This window comes from Zootoca vivipara, chromosome 15, assembly GCF_963506605.1.
Source record: "Zootoca vivipara chromosome 15, rZooViv1.1, whole genome shotgun sequence".
NCBI lineage: Eukaryota > Metazoa > Chordata > Lepidosauria > Squamata > Lacertidae > Zootoca > Zootoca vivipara.
This window is the reverse complement of record NC_083290.1, coordinates 27,212,703-27,229,144: the sequence shown is the minus strand read 5'-3', so window position 1 is coordinate 27,229,144 and position 16,442 is coordinate 27,212,703.

Sequence of the window (16,442 nt, the reverse complement as noted above, 5' to 3'; positions counted from 1 at the left end):
GAAGGCGGGAACGGACTATGTCCGCCACCCAAATGTCCCCCTGGACTCAGGCACGGGCACAACACCCTCTCAGGGGTTGACCAAACCATTAGAGTCCCTGGATTCCTTTAACGGAATACCCTTCACATAGGGATGGCGAGAGCGTTCCCCCATCCCTATCACCTGAACCAGAGCCTATCCACAACCTTACAAGTTGTGATGATTTGCTAAGTGGCAGGCGAAACCCAAATGGCAATAGCCAATCAGCCAAGTGGGGAAAATTCCTGCCGTGCCTCTGTCCCAATGACACACAATGGCATAGCAAGGTCAAGCGCAAAAGCCCTAAAAATAGGGAGAGATGGGCGGGTGTTCCGAATGCACGCACCAAAAGAGGAATCTCTGGGTCACATGCATGGGTATATATATTATATAGGTCCCTCAATCCGTTTGGACTGCGTCCCATTGGCCAGATTGAACCCAGCAATGAGGGACCTACCAATCGGGTGTTGTGGCTGACCAATCGAACCCACCCACAACACAGGGGATCAGGTTCCAGGTCTTACCACAATGTGTGCCCTCTTTAAGGGAGGACCTGATTCATCTAAAAGGAGAAAGGGCAGCCCAAAGTGAGAGATCATTATGCCCTAACCTTCTCAAGACAGGATTTGCAAGCAAAAAGACTTGCTTTCCCCATTTGCCTCCCTTACTGCAGAGGAATATTTTAGGTCATTGGGAGAGTCAAAATAGCTTCAGGATTGCTCTCCCATACTATTCCAGACACATGGGTCATATATTTAGATATGTGTGCATTTATGAATATTTATTCTATATTTAAGACCTTAAAATCCTTATAACAAGGGCAATTTGCACAAAAATGCTGACGAATTTAAGATTGGAAAAATGAGAAACTGGCAGAACCAAAACAGATATACCCTTCCTTGGTAGGGAACCATGATTATTTAAAAACTCAACAAGACAGGGGGGGGACCAAGTAATGTATGGGTGTATCCACCACTCCAGAAGCAGTTGTTCAATATAATTCTGCTTGAAAGAAAAGAAAAGACAATTCATACACATCTCTCTCTACAAATATTGGGTGAGCTCATTGCACTTCATCAAAATCAACTTTGAAAATGCAGGAGCTGGAAACAAAGGGGGCTGAGGCATAGAACAAAACATGTCAGTTCATTGAATTAAAATCAATTGCCTTTTGTTTTTATACCTTTGATTGCAAGCAGTGTCTATTAATTATACCGGGGAGGGAGCGTGTAACCCTCTGGAGAGGCAAGAGAACAAGTGCTGAGTATCACATACATTGCTGCCTACCTGATAAACCAAGTGTTCTCCTCTGTGGCTGGATTACAAAAAGGGGTGTGTTGGGGAGGGAATCGATGCTCTAAAAAGTGTGATGGAAGAAAATCAGAATTGGCCCCAGGGGAGTTCCAGAGGCAATAAAAACTTCTAAAGTTCATGGGAAAAGCTGTGACCCTTTCACAGCACTGCTGTTAGCAAAGCGATCTGACTGCTAAGTGATGTTTAATTATTAAGCGATAAGATGCTCAACTCTGCCCTGTGTCTTTTCAAAGGCAAGCAGACATTTTGGCTCTGCAAAATGATGCTCTCTCTCAAGGATTCTGTAGCATTTTGCTTGCTAGGGACGATTGCTTGGGAAGCAGGGATGGCTGCTAGCTACCAGGTGCCGATCCCCTTGACCAGAGGTGGATTTCGGGGAGCATGACCGGTTCGGTCACACTGGGCAAGGAGCCTCAGGGGCTCTGTAGGAGATCTTGCAATTATTGTTTAGAATGAAGTGCAAAACACATAAAACACAAAAATAGAAAATACCAAACAGAATATAAAAAGAAACCATATATCATTCATATATCCTAACATTGTTGACTTCCTAACTGCGTTTCATTATATATCATCCTTAGTAATTTCTATATCATACTTCAATCCTCTTATTTTTCCCTTAACAAACATACTGTAATTCAATCCTTTTAATATTACCTTAACAAACATTTCATTTCTCATTTAACACTTATATCTAAATCTAAAGATACCGGTACTATATAATACCTCTACAAAACCACCTCTGCAACCTCCATGTACTTCCAAATCTTATATTAGACGTTCCCAATTATTGCAATTATTTCTTATATACACTTTAAATTTCTTCCAATCTTCTTCCACCGACTCTTCCCTCTGGTCACGTAGTCTCCTGGTCAGTTCAGCCAGTTCCATAAATTCAATCAACTTCATCTGCCATTCATCCACTGTTGGTATATCTTCACTCTTCCAATTCTTAGCTAGTAAAATTCTCGCTGCTGTTGTGGCATACAGGTTCACCACTGCCTTGACTCAAGATCCAAGGGAAGCAGTTTGGCAGTTCTGAATGGTGCTCCAAATAAGCAAAACAATTGCAAATTTAAAATACATAAACACAAACTAATGAAATATTTGTTAACCTATCTGAAAATAGTAAACTCATCTCATGTGGAAAGTGGGAAAAGCTGCTTTCTGTACCTTCTGACAATTCAGGGGAACTGGCTATATCACAAAACATTTCTTGGATGCCGACAGTCACTATTTAGGTTGGTGGGGATGGAATTCAAGCAGATATTATCAATGTAGCTTTGCACAAATCAAGTTAAAGGGCTGTGCTGCCCTCATACAATAAACCAGCTTCAGAAAAGTAATGGACTTTTGGGGTTGTCACCAGCTAAATTCTACTCAGAGTAGAACTAAAATACAGCCATCTTTCCAAATTCACATTTAGCCAAATTTTTGTGATACAGTTCTCTAACAAATGTTTCCAAAAATGCATATATTAAGGGAAAGTGTTCACAAAAATGAAGATATTAGCGAAGACAGCATACAAAAATGAAGTATGTCACTGCAAATTACTTGCAAAAATGTATGTTTGTCAAAAATCCACATAAAATGCTTTAATTGGGAGAAAATTGCCCTTAAAAGCTGGTGAATTTTCATGAGCATGAAGCAAAAGAAGAAGAGAAGCTGCAAAATGTAGAGAACTAAATTTTAAGACTGGAAGAATGAAAAAATCAGCAAAGCGATACTGGCAGATCCTTCCATCTCAACTGACAAAGCTCCTCGGCACATAAGGCTTGCAAAACACAATTTGTCTGGCCAGATGTGCGTAATCGGCCAGTTCTGTTGCTAAGGATATGATTGATGGCCAGACTGTGCAGTCATGTTTTTTTTTAATAAAAAAATATTTATAATGGTAAATATCATAGTGGTGTACAATGCAATCATTAATGCACACTAACATTATAAAATCATATTAGTGGTCTGTTAGAAAAAATAGAGATTTGGTAATAAAACAATGCATTATTGAAAAAGCATAGACTCAATACTTCTCAGCTTGAAGCTATCCTAATATTAAATTTTAATATTAAACACTGAAAAATGAAGGCTGTAAATGAAAGACCAAATAAATAAGTAAATAAAAAAATTCTTTAAGAAAAGAGAAGAAAAGGAAGGAAATAAGTTCAACCCTGGAATGTCTGGCATTAAAGAAATCTCCTGTTCGGAAAATAATTTTCAGCTCTGGCTCAGAATTTAAATATATGGACTGCAAGCTTTTAAAAAATAAAAAATGGCTCCCATATTGCCTAAGCTTTGACCCCACTCGTTGCTATTTGTTGCATTTCTGTGATGTCATGGAATGTTCACAAACACTAACTGCTGTGGAGAAAAAACATCATCCATAGAAATCTGACAGACAGGGGAGGGAAGTGCCGCAGTGCCTTCCTTCCTTCCTTCCTTTTCTTGCAGATACTATATACACGTAATAACCTTTTACAGAACAGAGGATGGATTCCCATCAACCAAACACTGAAGGAGTGAGAGACCCCCATGCAAAATGATGGGGAAATGGTAGACATTTTAAAAAAAGCACCACCTCTTATTGTGCAACTGACAGATTCTGTCACTGAAGGGATTTAGCCAGCATCTTCTGAACCTCTAGGTTCCAGTGACAGGATTTCTCAAATTGGAGAAAGACGAAGGATCTGGTCTGAAAAGCTCAGTATAGTTTAGCACCTGCTTTGCAGGTAGAAGTTCAGAGCTTCAGTCTCTTGCATTTTCAGGTAGAACTGGGAATGTCCTGCACCTGTAGTCCTGGAGAGCCACAGGCAGTCAGTGTCAACAATACATTAAAAAGAAATTGTTGCACAATTTTACTAAAATACAATAAATGGCAGCATGGTCAAGCACCCTGCTGTTGTTACGGAAATGCCTCTCCATGGGACATTTGGTTTTTCCCTCTCCTGGTTGGAGAAGTGTTAAAGGTAGCTTACCTTATCTTGAGCCAGACCATTGGTCCACCTAGCTCTATACTGTCTACACCAACAGGCATTTGGACTCTCCATGATTTTAACTGGAGGGCAACATGTTGGGAAAGACTACTCTGAATCCCTTTTCAACTCCGTTTCATGCTCCAAACGGCAACACAGCTGACAATTGCCCTCATCACAAATGGGGAAGCAGAGGAGAGGCAGGCTTGCCACTGTGCTGAAAACTTTATGCACCCAGTGAACATTAAGAAATTGTTGTTTCCATACTCAACAAATCTCCAAGGTCAGCAAAGCAAACATTTCACCCCTGACAAATCCTACCTGGGCCAGCCTTCTGAATGATGTCTGTCTCATATTTCAGCCACAGAATCATTTGCCAAGCAAAAAGCTCTGCTCACAAATAATACTACAAGCATTTTATAGCTTTGGGTTGGTTTTTATTATTATTTATTTACAAGAGGGTTTTTTCCAATCCAAATGATAAAAAGTCCAGTGGACTTATTTTGGGGGTGTTTTCATTTGTGGGAACACTCTGGGTTTGTTTGTTTTTAATGCAGAACTGCAGAGTCTACCGCAATGGAAACAGCTTTTTAATTATTGCAACAAATCAAGGGTTAGCACCTCACTATTTTTCTGCATAAGGCTTGCATTCACAGCTCCCAAGAAGGGGGTGTTGGGAGAACTGATTTGTCCTGGAGGTCTGTTCAGTTCGAGCTGAGTAAACTGAGAAGAACTTCCATTTAATTCAATTTATTCTAAATAAATTTCATTCAAATGGGAAAAGAAGCTAATTGCTTCTATGTCTCAGTTTTGTAGCACTGAGTGCAGAGATGGCAAAAAAAACCCTGGTGTGTTTGCTATGAGGATCATTTATTTTTAATTATTCTTTATTATGCAGTTTATAAACACAGTGTATAATGGCAATGACAAAAGGATTAAAGATTACAAAAGCATAAGACGAGATCAGTTTGACAAATTCCCATTCTACATATTTTTACCGGAAGATTCCAAATTTCAGCTGAGATCATCCTTCTAAAATTGACCCTAGTTGAGTTACAGCACATAACGATATATTTGCACATGGTGCAAAACAGTGTGACAATTAGCAAAAGCATTGTCAGTTTCTGTGGTTTTATGTATAGACCTAATTTTATAGGCAAGTTTCTCCATGGGTGCCGTATCAAGGGAAGTAAGGGTCCTACTTGATTTACCTTGGTCAGACACCACCTGGAATACTGTGTTCACTTCTGGGCACAACCGTTGAAGAAGGATATTGACAAGTTGAAACGTGTGCAGAAAAGGGTGGCCAGGATTATCAAGGGTCTGAAAACCAAGCCTTACAAGGAAGGGTTGAGGGAGCTGGGTATGTTTAGTCTGGAGAAGAGAAGACTGAAAGAGGGAAATGAGAGGCATCTTGAAATACCTGAAGGGCTGTCGCATGGAAGATGGAGCAAGCTTGTTTTCTGCTGCTCCAGAGGGTAGGACAATGGACAGCTCGTTTGGTAGAGCATGAGACTCTTAATCTCAGGATCATGGATTTGAGCACCATGTGGGGCAAAAGATTCCCGAATTTTCAGAGGGTTGGACAAGATGATCACTGTGGTCCCTGCCGACTCTTCCATGATTCCACGAAACTGCAAGAAAGTAGCTTCTGACCAAACATGAGGAAGAACTTTCTGGTAGTTCGACACTGGAACCCTTGGAAAGTTGTGGGCACTTCTTCATTTGAGGTTTTTAAAGCAGAGGTTTGATAGCCAGGTGTCATGGCTTCTTTATCTGCATTGCAGAGGGATGGACTAGATGAACCTTGGGGTCATTTCCAAATCGGCAATTCTATGATTCTATGAAACAAACAAACAAACAAACCAATTATTGTTGTATTTTCAGTGTACTTAAAAGTTCTCTCTGCAACACAGCCAGAAGGAGGGATGCTTCTCAAAAAGAGAGGAAGTATAAACTACCCATTGGCTAGGTTTGTCTTCACTCTCCCTTCTTCAGAGCCAAGAAATATGAGTCTTGGCAGTACAACTACCATGGCCTTGACAATGACCTCCACCTTTCCATCGGAGCACAGCCAAGTCAGGGCAAATCTGGCAGGTTTGATTCCCTCCCCAACCCCCAAAAAATGTTTATTCTATGTTGCGTTGCCTATATAAGGTATTGTTAAGTCTTAAGAGCATTTGAAATCAGACTGCAGGTTGTTCAATAGTCCAGATTCTAGCTGTGTGTTATTGCTGTCCGTTGTCAAGGTTCGAAAATGCTACTCTGTGAAAAAGCACTGTTAACACCATGAAAAGGCCATTTTGCCACATCGTGTGACAACAGTTTTGCTGGCAGCGGAAGACCTCAGTGAGTTCTCCTGTGCAGCATAGGTCTATTCAAACAAATGCTTGTCTCATCCACACTTTGTATTTTTAACTGCACACTTTAAAAAGTGATGGTTGTTGTTTAGTTACAGTGCAAAGTTCTTAGAAAAACATAGGTGGTCCAACCTAGGGCTCCTTCGCCAGTGCTTTCTAACAGATGCCTTTAGAAAACTATTTATTTTCTATAATTAGTCCCAAACACCTGGAATCTGGAGATAGAATACTTGTAAACCTGGAGGTTCCACTCGTCAAATTTCCAATTAATCAATGCTTTAAAACTGTGTTAGTGACTTGGAATGTTTCTTAAAGCAGAAGGTGTCCAAATTCAAGTTTCTAAAACAGGGGTTGAGGGAAACTCCTTGTTTCTTAATTTTGTGCAGGCGGCACAAAACAGACTTATTAACCAAGTTACAGAAAGAACATCCAGCTCCTGCGTGGTGAGTACCATCTGCAATGCAGCTGGGCCCAGCTACTGCAATGCACCATGAAGCTCCAATGAGTTCTCTGCCCTAAGCTTCTCGGTGTTAGGCAAACATCCTCATCAGATGAAATGCCAAACCCAAGCCTGCATCACATAGCCAGGACCATTTCCAAAAGCAGCAGACAGGAGATTGGAAGCACATTTTAAACCATGGGGAAACAGCATTTTGTCATGGTCCTAAGAACATCAGAAGAATCCTGTTGAATCAGGCCAAAGGCCTAGCGAAGCCAACATCCTGTTTCCACAGTGGCTAACCAGATGGCCTCTTGGAATCCTACCAGAAGGACATCTCTTCTCCACACTGGTCCTCCCCAGCATTTTAAAGCCCTCCAAGTTTATGGCCATCACTACATGTGATAGCACAGGTGTTGGCAACATTTTCTTCCCATGGGCTGGAGGATTCCCGCGGACTATCATCTGTGGGCCAGACACAGGGGCAGAAGCCATTTCCGGTGGCGCTGCGGACATTTTGGAAATGGGCAGCCAGCACCGGTAATGGCTTCTGCACAGCCACGGACATGCGCAGAAGCGATTTCTGACGCTGTGGGCATTTTGGAAATGGGCAGCGCAGCACCAGAAATTGCTTCTGTGCATGTCCACAGCTGCGCAGAAGCCATTTCCAGTGCTGGCTGCCCATTTCCAAAGTGTCAGAAGCGCCAGAAATCGCTTCTGCAGCTGGCAAAAGTGATTCCCGGCGCTGCTCGGCGAGTCCCCGCGCCGCGCTGCGCCGGTTAAACGGCCTCCATGGGCCGGAGGTTGCCGATGCCTGTGATAGCACATCCTACGGTTTAACTATGTGCTATGGGAAGAAGTCCTTTCTTTTCTATATGTGGAATCTTCCAACATTCAGCTTCATTGGATGGTCCTCATTGGCTTCTAGCTTTAGGAGAGAGGGATTAAAACTGATCTCTGTCCACTTTGCCCACTCCATGAACAATCTTCTACAGCAAAGACTACAGATGCTGTTGGACTCCAACTCCCTTCAGCCCCAGCCAGCATGGCAAATAGTCAGGTATGATGGGACTTGGAGTCTAGCAACTTCTGGAGGACCACATGTTTCTTTGTCCCTGATCTAAGTAGCAGCATTCTCCGCTGCATGCAAGAATTGTGTCTCTACTTAGAAAAGGCATTCCCTCCGTAGAGCATGGAATGTCTCCTCTAAGAGCAGAGGTGGGGACCCTGTGGCCCTCCAGGTGTTTTTGAACTCCAACTTCCATCATCCCCAGCCACCATAGCCAGTGATCAGGCCTGATGGGAGCTGAGGTCCATCAACACCTAGAGAGACAGAGGTTTCCCATCCCTGTCCTACAGCTTCCTACATCCAAGAGCAGAAAACCCAAAGCCACTGGGAAGTGCACAAAGAAGGCATGAAGCAGCGGTGAGGAACTGGACTACAATTTCCAATATCCCTAAATATTAGCCAGGCTGGCTAGAGCTGATGGGAGTTGGAATCCAACAACACCTGGAGTCCCCCATTGCCAGCCTTTTCCCACTTGACTGCCACCTACTTGCTGCCATATTTCATACCTCTGTTGCCACTTAAGCAACCTTTTCCCTTCACTGCCGAATGAAGTCAAGGAGTGTCTCCATTTTGGCCCCTGACCCTTTTGGATAATGGGGATAACTGAGTGACATGTCTAATGCTGCCAGGAAGTTTTCTGCCTCCCTCTCTGTAGCATTTTTAAAAAACATAATTGAAGGTGGGGGGATTGTTCAAGGCAGTTTTGGTCCTTGGCTGGGTGTCACTTTTCCCATTTCAAACCTGAAACACAGATGTTTGATGCCGCTCCACTAGGCTGCAAGGCATGCATCTTAGTTAACACAGGCAATTTTATGAATCATGTAATTAACGAGCAGCTCTAATGAACTACCATTCATTTAATGAATACCCTTCATTTTTCAACCTCAGAAAGTGCGCCGGGAGAGGGAGGAGGGGGGAGAATGAATCAAAAGCAGAGAGAGATTGAAATTTGCTCACCAACAGCACAGATTTGCTCTTTAATCAGGAAAATGTGGTGATAATTGAGTGCTTATTTTTCAATTAAGAAAAACTTTGCTAGCTAGAGAAATGGAAAGAGTTGCTCTCTCCTGCCGCTGTAAGAAATGAGTGAGGTGTGGAGAGCCAGCATTGAAGCAAGGCAAGCAACAAGGGCAGGGAAACAGCTTTAAATCACCAAGGAACCAAATCAGCCCATTGGTCACTGGTGGAGGAATGGGGGGGGGCAGGGGAAGCACACCACCCCTAGCACCATCAAGGAGGGAGGTACCATCGCACGCACACACCCGGACACATGCTGCGCACCCCCCACCACTGCGCTGGGCGTCACACCCCCACGGGCGACATGCCACGCCCCCCAAGACAATGCCACACCCCTGACACACACTATGCCCCTGCAGGCAATGTGCCACGCCCTCGGGACGCACGCCTGCTCTCTGCCTCCAGTGCCGGAGCATGCATCTTCGCCATTGCCATTGATACCAATATTGTTTACCCCAACTGGCAGTGGATACTCAAGGTAGAGTTTGTTCCTTAAATCCTTTAACCCTGGAGTGCCTAATCCCCAGTTTGAGGGGCATGATTTGAGGTCGTTGTGCTGAATGGAAGCATATGGCCTTCTTTACCCCCAAAGGTCAGACAAAGAAGTGCAAGGTGATGGCTTTGCATCTATCCCAGGATGGAGCAGACACCATGCAAGTGCACAGATGCATGCCAGGGTGTCATGTCGATTCACATCAAGGGGCAGAGCTGGGGTTCTAAATGCTTGCTCTATTTTCTGCCAGCCCTTTACGAATTCCCCCACCCCAGTACTGATAATTTTACACACACACACACAAACACACACATACACATACACATACATACACACACCTGCAACGTCAAGGGGTGTGGGGACCGAAAATGGTTCAGCCACCATACCCAAAGCCTTGATAGACTCAAGGATGGTACCAGAACCCAATGGGACAAACCAATAATACTGAATATGAGAAGGTTCAAGACAAATAAAAATGAAGTACTTCACACAGTGTATACAGTAGTTGGACTTTGGAATCTGCTCCCACAAGAAGCAGTGATGGTCACCGCCTTGAATGGCTTTAAAAAGGCATCAGGCAAATTCGTGGAGGAGAAAGCTATCAATGGCTACCAGCCACAACAACTATGTTCTACCTCCACTGTTAAGACAGCATGCATCTGAGCACCATTTGCTATGAATCACAAGTGGGGATAATGCTGCTGGCCTTGAGTCCTGCTTGCGGGCTTCCCAAAAGAGGCATCTGGTTGGCCACTGTGAGAACAGGATGATGGACTATATTGGCCTTTAATCTGACCAGTCAGTTGGGTTATTCCAGTGTTTTTTATCTGGACTTCCCTTTATCTGGAATTCCCTCTCTAGGCATAGCTGCCAAGTTATCCCTTATTTTAAGGGATTTTCCCTTATGCTGAATAGGCTTCCTCGCGAGAAAAGGGAAAACTTGGCAGCTATGTCTCTAGGGGACCTTAGCAGTAGTAACAACAACAACAATTTATTATTTACTAGCTGACCTGGCCACGCGTTGCTGTGGGGGTTTTTTTTTGGGGGGGGAGTATTGATGTCATTTGTGTTTTGAATGGTAATGGTTGCATAACTTGTTTTTGGTTAGTGTTTTGATGTAATATGCTTTTCCGGATGTATGAACGTTGTCCTTGGATTTGTTGTTTTAATTATTTTTGTTTTCTTATGATTGTTTGCTGTGCCTGACTCAAGGTCCTTATTTCCCAGGAAAGGGGAGGATGTGTCCGTTCCCCCCTGGACTATGTGTCCCCCCCCCAGTTGTTGTTACTCCCATCCTGTAGCGACCCATGAGGTATCCCGTCCCCCGTCCCCCCACCCTGTGGCTCCCCGCACCCTACATCAGCCCATGACCTATTTGGGCCCCTCCTCCCCCCTCCCCCCACCCAGGGCTCCACTCAGAATAGTATTTAAAGTAGAGTAGAGGTCTAGTTTGTAGACTGTAGAGCTGAGGCCTAGTGTGTAAAGTGGAGCCGAGGCCTAGTAGATAGGCTGTAAAGTAGAGGCAAGGCCTAGTCTGTGAAGTAGAGTTGAGGCCTAGTCTGTAGGGTGTAAAGTAGAGCCGAGGCCTAGTCTGTAAAGTAGAGCCGAGGCCTAGTTTGAGCCAAGGCCTAGTCTGTAAAGTAGAACCGAAGCCTAGTTTTTAGGCTTTAAAGTAAAGGCGAGGCCTAGTCTGTCGGCCTTGGCTTGGGCTAGTATTTAAATGCGAGCTGAGGCCTCCATCCTGTATCTCCATTCCTTGGCCCCGGCCTGACTCTGTGGGTTGTTTGGTAATGGCCGCCTCGGTGTATTTAAATGCGAGCCCTCCACCCTGTATCTCCATTTCCTGGCCCTGGCCTGACTCTGTGGGTTGTCTGGTAATGGCTGCCTTGGTGGTTTCAGTTGCTTGGTTGATTACGTCATTATTTGGCGCCGCCCTTCAAAGCTTTTGCTGGTGACAGTGCGCTATCTGCCTTTCCATTGGATGCTGGTGGAGTCTTCAGAGCTTCTTCTGGTGATGTATAATTCCGGCGCCATTTTTGGTGTTTAATCATTATTTTAACTTTAAGTATGAAAGGTGTGCTTTTGGGGGGGGGGGAATTATGCCAGATCCCTCCCTGATGGGCAAGGTACGCTTTGTCCTAATTTGATGCAATTCGGTTCAGCGGTTACGGTGCAAGGGTGTTACCTCCACACACGCAGTGTCTACAGTTATATATATATATATATATATATATATATATATATATATATATATACCACCTATCTCGCCAGGCCTCCCCAGCCGCGCTGGGTGGCTCCCAACAGAGTATTAAAACATGATAAAACATCAAACATTGAAAACTTCCCTAAACAAGGCTGCCTTCAGATGTCTTCTAAAAAGTCAAATAAAAAAATTCCTTCAGTAGCACCTTAAAGACCAACTAAGTTTGTATTTTGGTATAAGCTTTCGTGTGCATGCACACTTCTTCAGATACCTTTCATGCACTTCTTCAGATACCTTACTACTTCCCAGACCAACACGGCTACCTACCTGTAACCTATTCTAAAAAGTCAGATAGTGGTTTACCGGTATTTCCTTGACATCGGATGGGAGGGCGTTCCACAGGGCGGGCACCACCACTGAGAAGGCCCTCTTCCTGGTTCCCTGTAACCCCCCTTCTCGCAGTGAGGGAACCGCCAGAAGGCCCTCAGAGCTGGACCTCAGTGTCCGGGCAGAATGATAGGGATGGAGATGCTCCTTCGGGTATACCAGGCTGAGGCTGCCCTGTGCCACCATCGTGCCCAGGCAAATGTGGTTGGGGAAACTGGTTGCCTGTTTGGTTTATCTATCTCAAGAAGAATAGTCAGAGATTCCGACTGAACATCAGGAAGAACTTTCTGACAGCAAGAGCTGTTCGACAGTTGAATGGTCTCCCACAGGAGGTTATGGACTCTCCTTCACTGGAGGTTTTTAAGCAGAGGTTGCATGGCCATCTGTTATAGATGTTTTAGTTGAGATTTCTGCATTGCAGGGGGCTGGACCTGATGACCCTTGCGGTCCCTTCCAGCTTTACGATTCTATGATTCTATAACCACGGAAATCTGTTTTGAAGCCTCCTTGTGCTTGTTATTCCCCACCACACATCTCATCTGTTTAAAGCTAATCATGAATATTTTACATCAGAGGGAAGAGATGAAAAGAGAAGGCAAAATGGGAGAGAGGGGAAGAACTTAGGAGGCTGCTCTTCATGCTAGTATACAGAAGAGAAGGGACGCTGACCGGAGCCTTTGGTTCTTTGTACTTGCCTTTCCCAAATCCATAAATGGCGATTAGGGAGCTTCAAAGCTGCTCTGGGACCTGAAGAATGCACACTGCGCTCCCTTGAAAGTGATAGGGATGGAAGTGAAGGGGAAATAGCACAAAGAGCCACTCATGCTATTTGGATACACTGGACAGATCCAGTGTGGGATACATGGGTAGACCAGGGTCCACATCCCTTCTTGGCCATGATGCCTGGGTGACCTTGGGCCAGTATTATTAGATGGGCATATTCATTATACAGTTTCCAATGCTCCCTAAACACGTTATTTTCCATTTAGGCATGTCTAAATAAGCATGTAATTTTATTATGTGCATTAGAAAAAAACACTATTGGTTTTTATCTATATTGTGGTGGTCTACTTATCCCTACTTGTTTTTAAAGTCTGTTTTCAATTGCAGTTTTCAAATGGATATTTCACACCATTTCATGTAAACTGCTTAGGGATGTTTGGGCAATTAAGCAGTACATAGCTAAATAAATAGATTAAAATGAATGCAGTGGAACCTTCTGCGCAAGCAATCTGCAAGCAACAGGCAGCACCTGGGCTAATAATATCTTTAAACCTGGCAAGAGTAACCTGCCCCTACAGGGAAAGGGGGAAAGGGAGAGACAGAGAGAGACCCTCAATTTTTACTCAGGTCTTTGACACTTGTGTGTTTTCTGGACCCACCCTATTCCTGTGACTGTAATCTGTTTTAGAAGTTTTAAATTTAATATAATAATTATAACAACAACAACAGGCAGACAAAAGGTTGCTCACTGTTCCTGGCCTGCACAGAGAATCCCTAAAAGAGGGCATGTGTTGCAGTGAGACCTGGAGACTGACCTCCTGTGTTGTGTGTGGGTAAGATTGGTCAGCCACAACACCCGATTGGTAGGTCCCTCGATGCTGGGTTCAATCTGGCCAATGGGACGCAGTCCAAACAGATTGAGGGACCTATATGTACCCATGCACGTGACCCAGAGCTTCTCTTTCGGCTTGTGCATTCGGAACACCCACCCACCTCTCCCTACTTTTAGGGCATTTTGCGATTGACCTGGCTATGGCGCCATGTGTTGTCTGTTGTTGGGACAGGGGCATGGCAGGAATTTTCCCCACTTGGCTGATTGGCTGTTGCCATTTGGGTTTTGCCTGCCGTGTAGCAAATCGCCACAACTTGTGAGGTTGTGGATAGGCACTGGTTCAGGTGATAAGGATGGGAGAACGGTCTCAACATCCCTATGTGAATGGTATTCCATTAAAGGAATCCAGGGACTCAAATGGTGTGGTCAACCCCCGAGAGGGGGTTGTGCCCATGCCTGAGTCCAGGGGGACAGCTGGGTGGTGAACATTGCCTGTTCCCAGCTTTTTGCCTATCTAGGTGTTCACCCTTGGCTGACCTATGCTGGTGCCCTGGGCCAGCGCGGCCTGCGAGGGTGCAGGGAGCTAGTCAAACCAGAGCCTATGCAACCACTCACTTTCTGTAATCAATAAAGTTGTGTCCTAAATTCTGCCAAACACCAAAACTAAAATTTGAGTCAAGTGTGAATTTATTTAGCGGGGAGGTCTCTGGGTCTGAACACGCAAGCAACTGAATTTTTCTTACTGGACTCTACAAGCAGAGATTGGGGAAGAAATTCAGTTCAGTTCACACATTCCTCTTACTGTTATTGTTGTCTAAATTTATTACCTGCCTTTCACCTTAAGGCTCCAGGGTAGGTTGCAACAACCCAAAATGCAAACCAAAATGCAGCATGCTGGTCACAAAGCCCAAACTGATGGCAGGGAGAAACCTACAAGCAGGATTCAAGCAGAAGAGTTTGAACAGTTTAAAAACTTACAATGAATTCACATGCGGTGGACTTGTAAAAGGGTAAAGGAGTATTGGGAAATGATCCATAATGAATTGGGGGAAAAAATGTTTAAAAGTACTTTCCCCAAGAGTCCTTTCTGCTGGGGATAATTCAGACTGAAATTTCCAGGTGTTCAAAATGGTTATTTACTGTATGTATGCCACTACTGGGACCCGTATTTTCTTAGCCCCAAAACGGAAAACGAGCAAAGTCCCAGCCAAAGAAGAATGGTTACTTAAGTTGACAGAATATGCACAGCTCGCAGACTTAACATATAGAATAAGAGAACAAGAAGCACATATGTTTAGAAAAGATTGGAATACGTTTACATAAATATATGGGAAATAAGTATGTACAGCTGAAAATGTTGGCAGCAACAAGACAAATTCAACAGTGTAAATAAGTTGTGATGAATGTAATAATGGAATACTGAATGGTTTAGTTTATGTAAAATATGCAGGGAGTTATGGTATGTAAAACAAACCATGGAAAGAGAAGAAGGAAAGTCGTTGATATTTTAAGGATGTAAAAATGAGTGTTTTAAATTGTAAAACAGAAAATTTAATAAAAGTTATATACAAAAAATTAAAAACTTACAATGAAAAAATGCAGCCACAAAGAACAGGATGGGTCCTAAGAATATTCATCTCATGGATATATAAGAATATGCAGAAATGGTGGGAAAATTCAAAGGAATCAGGAAAGGGGAAGAAGGGAAGTCATTGAATGTTTTTTATTAAAAGAAATACCGTATTTTTCCGTGTATAAGACTAGGGTTTTTTTTTTTTAAACCAAAAAATTAAATTAAAAATTGGGGCTCTTATACACGGGTAGTGCTGAGAGGTGTTTTCTTAATTTGGAGCCCCCCAAAATAGGGGGTGTCTTATACGTTGCTCGGGCCCAGCTCCTGCCAACCTAGCAGTTCAAACACACGCCAAAGTGCAAGTAGATAAATAGGTACCGCTACAGCGGGAAGGTAAACGCCGTTTCCGTGTGCTGCTCTGGTTCGCCAGAAGCGGCTTAGTCATGCTGGCCACATGACCTGGAAGCTGTACGCCGGCTCCCTTGGCGAGATGAGCACTGCAACCCCAGAGTCGGTCACAACTGGACCTAATGGTCAGGGGTCCCTTTATCTACATGGGGGCATCTTATAGATGGAAAAATACGGTATATTAATGGTGGAAATGTATATTTAAACATGAATGTGACTTTGGAAATGGTAATAATGAAAATTATAAATAAATAAAATTTAAAAGTGCCATAAAAAAAAAGAATATGTATCTCAGGTGCCAAAGGTCAGGGTAAAGGGGTGCATCCTTTCTAACTGGTCCTTCCTGAAACCAACCGAAATGAAACTACCGTAACCTCTGAAACTTTCACTGCTCTGAATGTGGTGATGTGGTTCTGCAAACCAAATACTGTGCAGAAAAGTGCACATTTTAGGGGAAAGTCTACATATAAAGACATGTGCATTAGTGATTAGTGAACATAACATGCATTCTATTTGGCAAAAAGGCATACATATGTGTTTAGGTTAGGAGTGCACTAAAATGCCAGTGCATTTTCACAAATTTCTTGGGGGGGGGGGATTTGCAAACTGATGCAGAAATGTGGAGAACTGAATAGAA